At 48.2% G+C, this 12,293-nt stretch overlaps 1 pseudogene; it reads right to left on the minus strand.

Annotated features, from left to right (window-relative positions):
* Positions 1 to 1,796: 1,796 nt before the first annotated feature.
* Positions 1,797 to 12,293, minus strand: part of LOC130854195 (serine/threonine-protein kinase MARK2-like) — a 29,015-nt pseudogene continuing 18,518 nt past the window's right edge.

Here is a 12,293-nt window from a genome sequence, read left to right on the forward strand (position 1 = left end):
GAAGGGGATGCTGGGAGGAGAGGGACCACTTGCTGGGGTCCTTCTGGCCCCCACCCCATTTGGGATCAAAGCCATGCTTTCCTGGACCCCTGAGAGCACCCAGGCTGTTCCACAGGGCAGGAATAGGGAGTGGAGGAAAGGGGGGAGCCCTTGGCAGTGCCATCACCAGCCAGCGCCCATAACCATCCATCCCCACACTAGCTGCGAGGTTGGCAGGCAGGGAGCCACTCTGCCCGTCCCCCAGCCAGTGGACAGGCGACATTGTCAGGAGGGGATGGCTGGGAGACAGAGAGATGAGGCAGCAGGGTCCAGTGGGAGGAGCTCACCGCAGAGGAACTAGATGTGGCCCAGATCACTGCAACCCAGGGAAGTGCTGGGGAAGAGGATGGTGAGTAGTGGTGCTTTCAGACAAAGGCTCTCCTGGAAAGGAGAATGCTCAGTGTCCCTGTCACCAGGGAGAACGACTCAGGGGCCCCAGAGGAGCCTCATGTCCCTGCAGCCCCTCCACACTCCCAGCTCCAGAGGGTGGGGAGGGGAGAGACGTTGGCACAGACCTGATGAGGGGAACAACCACCCCGTGCACAGTGTCTTGTGGTGGAGAAATGCCAGCTCTGGGGAAGGAGGAAGGGCTCAGGGGTCAGGGTCGAAGGAGCCCAGAGCCCCCCATCCCTTCACGTCTCCAGCCCAGGCAGCGCCAGCCCCACCCACCCAGGGGCCCAGGCCGGGGCAGGCCGCACGGGTGGTTTGCTTGGAGGGAAAGGTGTGGAGGAGCAGGTAGAGTAGAAGTGGGCCTGGGAGGGCCCGCCCAGCCTGAGCCCCTCCCGGAAAACCCCAGGGATCCAGTCTCCAGTGTCCCAGTGGAGCAGGGAGGAGAGGGGCTGCTGGCCAGCAGCTTCCATTAATGCGCCCCGAGCCTTCCCTTTCCACCTGGAAGCTTCCCACCACCCTGCCTGCCTGGGGTCCCTGCCAAATGCAAGTGATGGTGGCCACTCCACCTGCTCGGAGTAAACAGCTGTGTGTTCTCACTGGAGTCTCCTGTGTTTATCTTGCAGGGCATCACACCTCCCAACTGGGTGGTAGAGAAGAAGAGAAGGCCTCGGTGGGAGCAGGGCTCCAGAGAGGTGCCAGGCCTGGCTGCGGTTTGGTCTAGGTGGGCGAGCACGGCCTCAGCTCAGAGCAGCCCCTCCTCTGGCCCTGGGCAGTGATTCTGGAGGTGATGCTTCTGGGAGCCGTGGAGACGGGGGTCCAAGTTTCAATCCCCCAAGCCGGGAAGCTGCCCTCCCCGTCAGTGAGTCTGGGCTGCCCGTACAGCGGCGGGTCCTGCTTCAGCCACACCTGCAGCTGTTTGCGGGGAGCTACGCCTGTCCCCGCATCCTCTCCTGTCTCTGCATCCTCTCCTGCCCCCGCATCCTCTCCTCCGGCTGCACAGTGCTTGTGGTCCTCATCCTCCGTCTCAAGTTTAGTGAGTGTGGCTCACTGTTGTATCACTGACTCAGCTGCTTACCACGTGAAGGAGGAGTGTCTTCCCTCTGTCTTTGCTTTCAGGTTCATTCAGGTTCCTCTGGCAAACCTCGATTTCTTCCTGCAGGTTTGAACTTGAACTTCTTGAAGAAGCTCCCAGTGGCCCCCTGCCGATTTGACAGGGGCAGAGGCTGGGGTCTCACCTCAGGGCAGAAACTCTGGGTCTGGCACCTGTCGGGCTGCTTTTGTGGGCGGAGTTCCCTTTGGACAGACCCAGGGCTCCACTCCCTGCTGACTTTGCAGGTAGACGAGTGAACACGGGGACAGGCTGGGGGCTAGGCTGGGGGCTGTGCTGGGCTTGGGCTCCTCACAGGTACTCCCAGTGGGGCGGGGCCCAGAGGCTGGGTTGGGCTGCACTTGGATTCCTGGTGCAGGCAGGGCGAGCGGGTGGCCGGGGGGTGGGGGGGGGGGGGACTGTGACAGAAGCAGAAGCCACAGGAGCCCCGGACCCTCACGGTTAGCCTGTCTTTGCCGTTCTGCACGGAGGCCTGGCCGAGGCTGGCTCTCTCCCAACGTGGGAAATTCCTGCTCTGATTTGTGCTGGCAGAGAGGGCGCTGTTGGCAAGGGGGACAGGGGTGGTCTTCTTCCCCTGCTGACACGCTGGCTGTGCTGTGGCCCTCTGCCCTGTCCCCGACCCTCCTCCAGATCTGCGTTCCTCCTCTGTGTTCCTCGAGTAGCAGCTAGAGGTGGGAATGTACTGCTTGCAGTTGGCAGGACCCTGTGCCGTTCCTGGAGGGTGGGGAAGGAGGGCTGCGTTGGTTAGATCCGCTGAAGCCTGAGGCTTCAGGGTGACAGGGTAGCCCTCCGGCTCAGATCTCTTCTAACCCAGGAGCAGATATTGGAACGTTACCTTGTATTTCTGGCCTGTCAGTGAGTCCTGGATCTCTATCTCCACGTGTAACCATGGACGCCATGAATTCAGCCTTCTGGGGTCCTTGCAGTCAGAGAGTGGCTCCACATCGAGCTTTAGTTCCTCGTATCCGTGAATAACCCACGGATCCTTCACGATTTGCTCTTACTTCTTACTGAGAATCAGAGATTTCTTAAACAGATTTTCATTCCATAAACATGCAGAAGGGTATATAATACATTCTGTTCTAGTACCCCTCTGACAGCTCCTTGAAGTTCTGCCCATCAAAAGGCAGGAATCCATCACCAGTGTAGACAGGATGACTTCCTGTGGTTCTTCCCTGGAAGAGTTCTGGGCAGCATGAGGGGGACCATCTCAGAAGGTGGCCACTTTGTTGGAGAAGGTGAATTTGTTGCTGAGGCCAAACTCTGATGTTCACGTTAGCATCTAAGAGCAGGTTTTCTGCCTTCAAATCTCTGTGGGCAGTACCCTCCTGGTGACCGTTTGCACAGCACACACTGTCTGGTGGACTCTGCTTTCAGCTGCTTTGCTCTCCTACTGCCGTGAGTCACGAGGTACTCAAACACCTCCCCTCCACTAACGTCCTCCTAACAAGGCGGAGAGTTTCCTCGGCCTCCATCACTTCAAATACTTCACTATGTTGGGATGATCCAAGCCTTCATGATTCCTGCTTCTCAGGACTCTCCGGAGGCTGGAGGAGTTCTGTCCAGTCTCATCAACGATCTTCACGGCTGTCACTTTCCCAGTCAGAATGTGCTGGCCAACATCACTGCGGCCCAGTCTCCCGTGCGGATGGTCTCAAGGGTCTGGAGGAGACCAGGTGAATCTGAGTCTCTCCTCAGCAGAGAAGGCTCAGAGGCCCCACAGCATGTTGGACTCACTGCTGCGCTTGGAGTCAAGGTGTCCTAAGTTCAGCTTACATTTGGGAAGAGCTGGTGAGAAGCCTGGTCCAAATCAAAAGTTCAAAGTTCACTCCGTGAACTGGTCTTTATGACAGAGTCAAAACAAAATGCCAGACAAAACTAAAAAGAAAAGCAAATACCAGCAAGCTAAATTTAAAAAGAAAATATTGAAGGAAAAGGAAAATGATAAAATTAAAGAATAAAGAAAAGAAACAAGAAAAAATAATACAGGGGAAAAAAAACCCCAACAACCAAAACAGACCAAAATGCCAAGGAGGAAACAAGCTGACTTTAGTCAAAATTCCTTAGGTCACTGAAAAGCAGCTTACTGAGCCAGAAGGACTAATAAACTAGTCCTAACCAGGAGCTTATTTGGTTCTTGGAATTCTAAAACAATAGCTCCTTATAAGGTCATAGGAAGAAACAGATCTATCAACAAGGTTGGGGTTAACCACAGTGATTTTCTCACTTGTTGATCTTAAGTGAGACCCATTACTATTTTAAAAAAATTGGGGACTTCCCCAATGGTCAAGTGGTTAAGACTCCATGCTTCCACTGCAGGGGGCATGGGGTCAATCCTTGGTCAGGGAAGTTCCGCGTGCTGTCAGCAGTGCAGCCAAAAAAAGAAAAGAAAATTGAGGACCCCAAAGGGCTTTTTGTTTGTATGGGTTATGCCTATCAATATCTTGTTAGAAATTAAAACCTGTAGGATGCTTCAGTGCCTTTTCATTTCTAGTTTGAAAAGCTAATTTTGGCTTTTAAAGAGCTCGTAATGTCTGCACTTAAAATGTTCAATTCCTTTTTCTTTAAACTCAAATCGATTGCTCTCAAAGCGGTGCCACAACTTAACTGGCATCATGCTGGTGTGTGAAAATGTTCTGTTGCATAGGACAGAATAAGATACATTAGTAACACCTATTAAGGGAAGATAGTTCTCAGATTTTATTTACACTTTCGCCTGGTTCTTAGTAGATTCCTCCCTTCCATGAGCCAAAGAACTCACTGTGTCAGTTTCAGCAGCTTTAAAAGTAGGGGTTGCAGCTGTGAGTTGAGAAGGCATGTCACCTACTCTTTTTTTTTTTTGGCACACGGGCTTAGTTGCTCCGCGGCATGTAGGATCTTCCTGGAGCTGGGATCTGAACCCGTGACCTCTGCATTGGCAGGCAGATTCTTAACCACTGCACCACCTAGGAAGCCCTATCTACTCTTTTTAAAGCAACAATCCACTGTGCTCTCTGTCCCTCTTATTCAGCATGAGACAGGGGTAGGGGTGGCTGGGTGTCATCACTGATAGTTCAGAGGAGGGAACCAAGACACCCCTGCATGACTTTTTAAAGATGTTTTGTCGACAATAATATAGGTACAGAAAAGTGCACAAATCATGTGTGCCGCTTGGTGGCTGCACACAAATTGAATTCACGTACTTAACCAGCATCCAGATCAAGAAAGAGAACCTTACCCGCTCCCCCAACCCCTCCCCCAACCCCCCCAACCTCCCCCCCCCCCCCCCCCCGCCCTTCCAGTCGCTTTCTCCACAACGGTAACCACTGCTGCGTCTTCTAACAGCAAGGATTAGTTTTGCTTGTTTTTGAACTTTACATAACTGGAATCACACACTGTTAAGCCTTTTGTGTCTGCTTTCTTTTCTCACTATTTTTGTGAGGTCCTCTATGTTATTTGTTGTTCTAAATGCTGTATGGTAGCCTGTTGTTTATCCATTTTGCAGTTGCTGGGTACTTGGGTAGTTCTCAGTTTTTGGAAGTTAGGAATAGTGCTGCTCAGAACAGTCTTCTCCAGTGTTTGGTGAACATTTACATGGCTTTCTATTGGATATATACCTAGAAATGGGCTTGATTGCTTAAAAGGGCTGCATACTTTTAGTTTTTGTAGACACTACTTGTGCCGGTTTACACACCCACCAGCAGTGTATGAGAGCTCTGTTTCCTCTCTAATACGGAGCATCGCCTGCCTTTTTAACCTTTCTGTGGGTCGTGGAGGTGTAGCATTGTGGTTTTAATTTGCATTTCCCTGGTGCCTAATAAGGTAGAACACCTTTTCCTATGCTAATTGGCCGTATCTTTTTCTGTGCAGCGCCAGTTCATGTCTTTTGCCCATCGTTCTATTACGTGGCTTGCCTTTTTCTTAATGGTTTGCAGGTATTCTTACATAGTTTGGGTATGCATTCTCTGTTGGAAACGACCCTGTATGCATTTCCTCTCCTCCTCACCCACCTCTGTTAACTCTGTGATGCTACCTCCTACTATTTTACCCGTTGATCATCCCTTTCCAGTTTTTGGCTTTTTATTCTTTGAGCCTGCCATACCAGGCACACTCTCACCTCAGGGCTCTACCCTAGGTCCCCTTTCTGCTTGGAATGTTCTTTCCTAGAGATCCACGTAGATCTCTTCTGCATCGCCTTCAAGTCTTTGCGCCATTGTAACCTTAATGAAGCTGTCCCTGATCTACTTTTTGGTCTTGCAATACCCCTTACACATCCTATCTGTCACCGGATCCATTACTTAAAAAACAAAAACAAAAAAACCACACTTGGTACTAATGAAAATTTCAAATATACACTGAATTAGAAAGAGTAGTATAAAGGCCTTTCCTCATGTATCTTATCCAACATCAATAATTAGCAACACTTTGTGATTTCATTTTATCCATAAATACTTTAGTCTGCATCTTTAATAGAAAAGTACTTTTTTTTGAAAACAGTCACCATGCCATCATCAAATCTAACAAAATTAATAGTATCATATGACAGTAGCCCACATTCAAATTTCACAGTTGTTATACTTGATATGTTTGAAACAAGGTCCATACAGAGTACACACACTGCTTTAAATTATTCAAAATATTATTTATTTTTCATATTTAGTGCCTGTTGTCTGTCTCTCCCATATCAACTCTGCAGGTAGGATTTTTGTCTGTTCTCTGCTGTATCTTTGTCACCTAAAACTGTTACTGGCACATAGCAGGCTTGAATAAATGTTTGTTCAATGAATGAATGAATGAATGAATGAATGAAGTTGGCTACATGAATCTAGTAGCCCAAGGAGTATGTCAACATAGTGAAACCTGTTTATTTTCCAGCTTTAAAACTTCAGACAACTTTCTGAGCTTCAATTTTCTTATCAGTAAAATAGGACTAAATAACACCAACTCTGTGGGGTGGTTGTGAAAATTAGACAAAATATGTGTGCAGTGTCTGGCACCAAGCACACGCTCCGTGTAGCTACTCTTATTTTTCATTACAACCGCCTTTATAAGGCATCAGCAGGTGGAAGGTGTGTGGTAAAGAACTCGGTTCTGCCCAAATTTGTCCAGCCTTTGTCCCTTTGAACCCCTGGAATTTCCCAAGTGATGGGAGTGTCTTTGTCATTCATGTTGGGCCCCTCGGCTGGCACCTGATGTAGTTAATGCTAATGAGGTGACTGGGTCTGTTCGGGTGATGTCAGGAGTGGGGTGGGACTGGAGTCTAAGTTCAAGCCCATGGACAATAGATCGATCACTCATGCTTATGGAATGAAGCCCCAGTAAAACCTCTAGACACTGAAGCTTGGGTGAGCTTCCCGGGTTGGCCACACTGCGTGCATATCGCCACACATCGGCATCAGCGTCGGGAGGGTTATATGCTCTGAGGATAATAGAAGCTTTGCACTTGGAAACCTCCCATACTCTGCCCTCTCTCTAGCTCTTCTTCTGGCTGATTTTGACCTGTATCCTTTCCCTGAAATAAACTATAACTGTGAGTATAACAGCTTTCAGTGAGTTCTGTGATTCCTTTTAATGAATTTATTCAACCCAAGAGTGGTTTTGGAAACCTGAACTTGGAGTTGGGAGCAAGGGAGGCAGGACTCCTGGGTTCTGGTCCAGGTCCGGTTGCGGGCTGTGTCAACCGGCGAGAGCCGCTTGGCCTCACTGCCTCAGTTTGCTCCTCGGAAGCGAGGAGGGCAACCCAAATGGTCTCTCGGCTCCTGCAGCCTTATTGTTGAAGGTTCTCTTCTTCTCAGGGAGCATCTGTCTCTGCCTGTGCCTCACACGCAAACACACAAACAGATGTGTGCAGAAGCCAGTCAAGTGAGAGGCCACCACCCGGTCAGATTAGGTAAGGGTGACAAGAGACCCCTTTCTGGGACTCCCCTGGCGGTCCAGTGATTTAGACTCTGCGCTTCCACTGCAGGAGGTGCGGGCTCGATCCCTGATCGGGGAACTAAGATCCTGCATGCCACGCAGCCAGGAAAAAAAAAAAAAAAGACCCCTTTCCTGGAGTGGTTGAGCTGACTTGATGAATTCATGACTTGTTCTTTCTTCCCTGTTCCCTGGAGAGAGTCAGTCGTGTTTGCTTCCTGGGCTAACAAATGCCCGCAGATGCTGGGACAGCAGGGCCTTTGCGGCTGCACAGAAGGGTGCTCTGCGTGGGGGCTCTCACCACACCAGCCCTCTCCACCCACCCCTTTACCCACCTCACCCTTGCCCTCCTATCTCCTTCCCATCCTCCACAGCCCACTTAAAGACTGGAGGAAGGAGGGGCACCTAGGTTTTCCCCGAGGCTCCCCCATTACTCCAAGCCTCACGGGTTATAATCAGTCCTTGAGCATTTGAGCCTCTTCACAATTCATACCATTTCATCCTCACAGCCCTGAGAGACAGAGATTATTATTGACCTTTTGCAGCTGAGGAGCCCGAGGCCAGAGGGGTTAAGTAACTTTCCAAATACACTCAGACAAGGAAGTCGACTTGAATCCACGTCTGGCGGATCCCAAGGTCTTAATCAATGATGCCATTGTTCTCTGGGCCTCTCTGACAGTGGGGTGGCAGATCTGAAATTGGGGCTGGGATGGTATGGTAGGTTGACTATGGTCCCAATTTTTCTCCCGTCCCTGGATCCACACCTTTTATAGTATCCTCCCCTCCTGACTCTGGGTTTGGCCTCACCACTTGCTCTGGCCAGTGGAATGTGGCAGAAACGGCAGGTATGTCCATTCCAAGCCTACGCCTTCAGAGGCCTTGCATACTTACCTTCTGTCTCTCTAGGGCCTCCACCACCACCTACCAGAGGACAACAGAGCCCGTGGATGGCAGCCCAGGAGTCTTATTCTGGGCCCCCTAGACCAGCTTGCAGACCTTTCCAAACAATGGGATACAGATAGCCCAGCCATGATCAACGGATCCCACAGCTGATAGCAGCTGTGTAAAGGAGCCCAGTCAAGACCCAAGGAACCACCAAAATCACCTGTGCACTTGCAAGCGGCGATAAATTCTCATGGTGTAAAGTTGAATTTGGGGGTGACTTGTTGTGCTGCAAGAAACACAACATGAGGAACGCCTGGTCACAAGGTTCACCAATTTCTTAGCGCAATTAGAAAGAACTGCTAAAGTCCTTAGTTCCCGTAATTTCTTCTCTGGACCCTTAATACTCTCCTTCCCTGTATTCCTTTATACCATCTCTCAACTCCAAAGTACCCCAGGCCCCAAGGGCTTTTGAGAATGTTCTAGACTTCTGTCTACTATTTCTCAACCTGTATGTCCTTCCTGCTCCACAGGCAGCTCCTTTCAGAAGCTCAAGGTGTTTCCTTCTTTTTAAGGCTGAATAATATTCCACTGTCTATGCACATCTTTATTCATCTCTTGATGGACATTTAGGTGGTCTGCATACCTTGGGTATTGTGAAGACTGCTGCAGTGAACCCAGGAGGGCAGAAATCTCTTCAAGATTCCACAGATGAACATGTGGTCATTATGCTAAGTGAAATAAGCCAGTCACAGAAGCACAGATACTGAATGATTCCACTTACATGAGGGACCTAAAATAGTCAAGCTCCTAGCAGCAGAGAATAGAATAGTGGTTACCAGGGGCTAGGGGAGGGGAAATGGGGAGTTTTTCAATCGGTATAAAGTTTCACTTATGCAAGACGAGTTACTACTGGAGATCTGCTGTACAGCATAGAGACTGTAGTTGACAATACTGTATTATGCACTTAAAAATTTCTTAAGAAGGTAATCTCAAAAATCAAACCAAATCAAACCAAAGGGACATAAGGAAACTTTAGAGGTGATGGCTATGTCTGTTACCTTAATTTGGTGATGGTTATACAGGTGTACACCTGTGTTCAAACTCATCAAATTATATATATTTCATATGCACAATTTATTTATATACCAAATAAACCTCAATAAACTGTTTTTTTAACGTGTCAGCAGCTCATGGCACAGCTGTATGCTGTGGGCTTTGATTAAACTGGCCTGTTGGTTCATGGGAAACTGGTGAGGGCAGTTTCGCTCTTGTTCCTTTAGCATTGGGGGGACAAGGGTGGCTGCCGGAGAGAATACTGAAGTTCGGGGAGCAGACGCTTAGGAAGAAAGGTCAGCCCAGCTCTCACTCGGGCTTCGCGCCGTGCTCTGGTTCTACATCCTGCCTCTGGAGGCCTGCTGGAGGTAAGCACGGCCCTCAGGGCCCTGAAAGTAGCGGGTGGCCTAGGCTTCTGGAAGCTCAGTTCCCAGATCCAACTCCTCCCTGTACTTTCCATCTCTCCCTTCCTTTCTGAGTCAAGGAACACCACTGTCTCAGGGTGCACCCGGCCACAGGCTCAAGAATTGCCAATCTGTTTTCTTCAGAGGGCTTTGAGCAGGAGCGGAAGGGGTCTCCCATTTTCACAAGGATCTCTCTTGTTGCTGGTCTGCACGGGAGAAAAGGCAGAAGCAGTGACACCAGTCAGGAGGTGAAAAAGGATGAGGACTTAGATCATGGCTTGAGCCAGGTGGGTGCCAGCAGTGGGAGGTGGATTCTGGATGTATTTAAAGGTGGATTATATGTGCGGAGTGAAAGAAAAAGGCTTTTCCTAAGCATAACACCCCCTAAGTCCATCCAGGTTGTTGCAAATGGCAAAATTTTGTTTGTTTTTTTTTATGGCTGAGTAAGATTCCATCCAATATACACACCACACCTTTATCTATTCGTCTATCGATGGGCACTAAAGTTGCTCCCGTATCTTGGCTATTATAAATAATGCTGCAACAGACATTGGGGTGTATGTATCTTTTCAAAATAGTGTTTTCCTTTTCTTTGGATAAATACCCAGGAGTGGAATTAAAAGAAAAAATCTGAACAAACAGAACAGAAACAGACACAGATACAGAGAACAAACTGGTGATTGCTGGAGGGGCGGGGGTGGGGGAGAAGAGTGAAACAGGTGAAGGGGATTAAGAGGTACAAACGACCAGTTATAAAATAAAGAAGCCACAGGGATGTAACATACAGCACAGGGTATATATAGTCAATATTTTATACTAACTTGGTATGGTGTGTGATCCATAAAAATACCGAGTCACTATGTTGTACCACCTGAAACTAATATAATATTGTAGGTCAACTGTACTTCATTTTGAAAAAAAAAAACCTTCAAGATTTTGGGGCTGAGCAACTGGAAATGCAGAGATTAACAGAGGTTGGGATAAGTAGGGGAAGGTAAAGAGCTCAGGATACTGGATTGGGAACCCAGAAATCAAAGCCCTGATGCCAGTTCTGCTGCACGCTAATCACAGCACTTACCATATATATATGGTGTGTAGATATATAGATACAGGTATAGATACACACAAACACACACACACACACACACACGGCCCTCTTCTAAGCACTTGACACACATCACCTCATTCTCCTCACTGAGGCCTATAAGGTAGATTTCATCACTCCTATTTTGACAGGAAATGGGCTCAGAGAGGTGAAGTGATTTGCTGCCCAGGGGCACAGAGCAGAGAAGCCAGGACTCAAACCCAGCCTGTCTAACTCCGAAGCCCATGCTTCCCAGCAGACGTGAAGCTGCCTCCTGAATCCTATATCCCCTTGTTGGGCCGGATTTTGAGCCTGGGCTTCCCTGTCTGACTGGGGACGTTCCGTGCTGACACTCAGTGCCCTGATTTTGAGAACCGGTTGCAGCGAAAGGAGGTGCCGAGATGACCCACATTCTCAGCTTGAGGATATTGTGATGTGTTATGAATGGGTCCTTCTGAAGCACGGTTTGAGAACCTAGTTAAATAATAATTCATTCTCTGATATGAGACATTTTGAATGATAGGCTCTAACGGAATAACATTATTACTTGTAAATTGGAACATTCCATCAAACATGACATTACATTCTTTTTTGTCGTTTCCAGCTTTCTCCTTCGCGGGAGGGGTGATGGGGAAACCTGAATTTCTATGGAAAGCGGAAGTTTCCCAGCTCCTCGCATGTGTTGTTTTCTTTTTTTTTTTTTTAAGATTTATTTTTTTTATGTGGACCGTTTTTAAAGTCTTTATGGATATTGTTACAATATTGCTTCTACTTTATGCTTTGGTGTTATGTTTTGTTTTTGGCCCCCCGAGCCATGTGGGATCCTAGCTCCCCGACCAGAGATCGAACCCGCACCACCTGCATTGAAAGGTGCATTCTTAACCACTGGACGGCCAGGGAAGTCCCTCGAATGTGTTTTTTTTTGTGTCATTAACAAGCCAGTCTTATTGGGAAGAAGAGGAGAAACAGAATCTTGTTTCAGGATTTTCATTCACATGTTAAGACCTGATCCTCAGTAGGGAAGTAAAGTGCCCAAGGTGCTGGTCTCTGGGCTGCGACAGACCTCTGTGGGAACTCTGGTTTAACTGCTTATTAGCCAGGGGAACTGTTACAGATACAGCGACCCTTTAGAAACCTTTCCTTTGCAATTTCTTCTTTGACCCATGAGTTATTTACAAGTGTGTGAATTTCCAAATATTTGTGGAATTGCTAAATTTCCTACTGTCTTTTATTTCTAAGTTAATCCCACTGTGGTCAGAAAACATATTTCATATGATTTCAGTCCTTTCCTATTTATTGAGACCTCCTTTTTCATCCTGTTATTTTATCCTGGAGAATATTCTAAGTGTGCTTGAAAAGAATGTATATTTTGCTGTCACTGGGTAGAATGTTCTATAATTGTCAGTTAGATCTAATTGGAAGGTGCCGTATATCCTTC

Source organism: Hippopotamus amphibius, chromosome 5 (assembly GCF_030028045.1).
Source record: "Hippopotamus amphibius kiboko isolate mHipAmp2 chromosome 5, mHipAmp2.hap2, whole genome shotgun sequence".
Lineage (NCBI taxonomy): Eukaryota > Metazoa > Chordata > Mammalia > Artiodactyla > Hippopotamidae > Hippopotamus > Hippopotamus amphibius.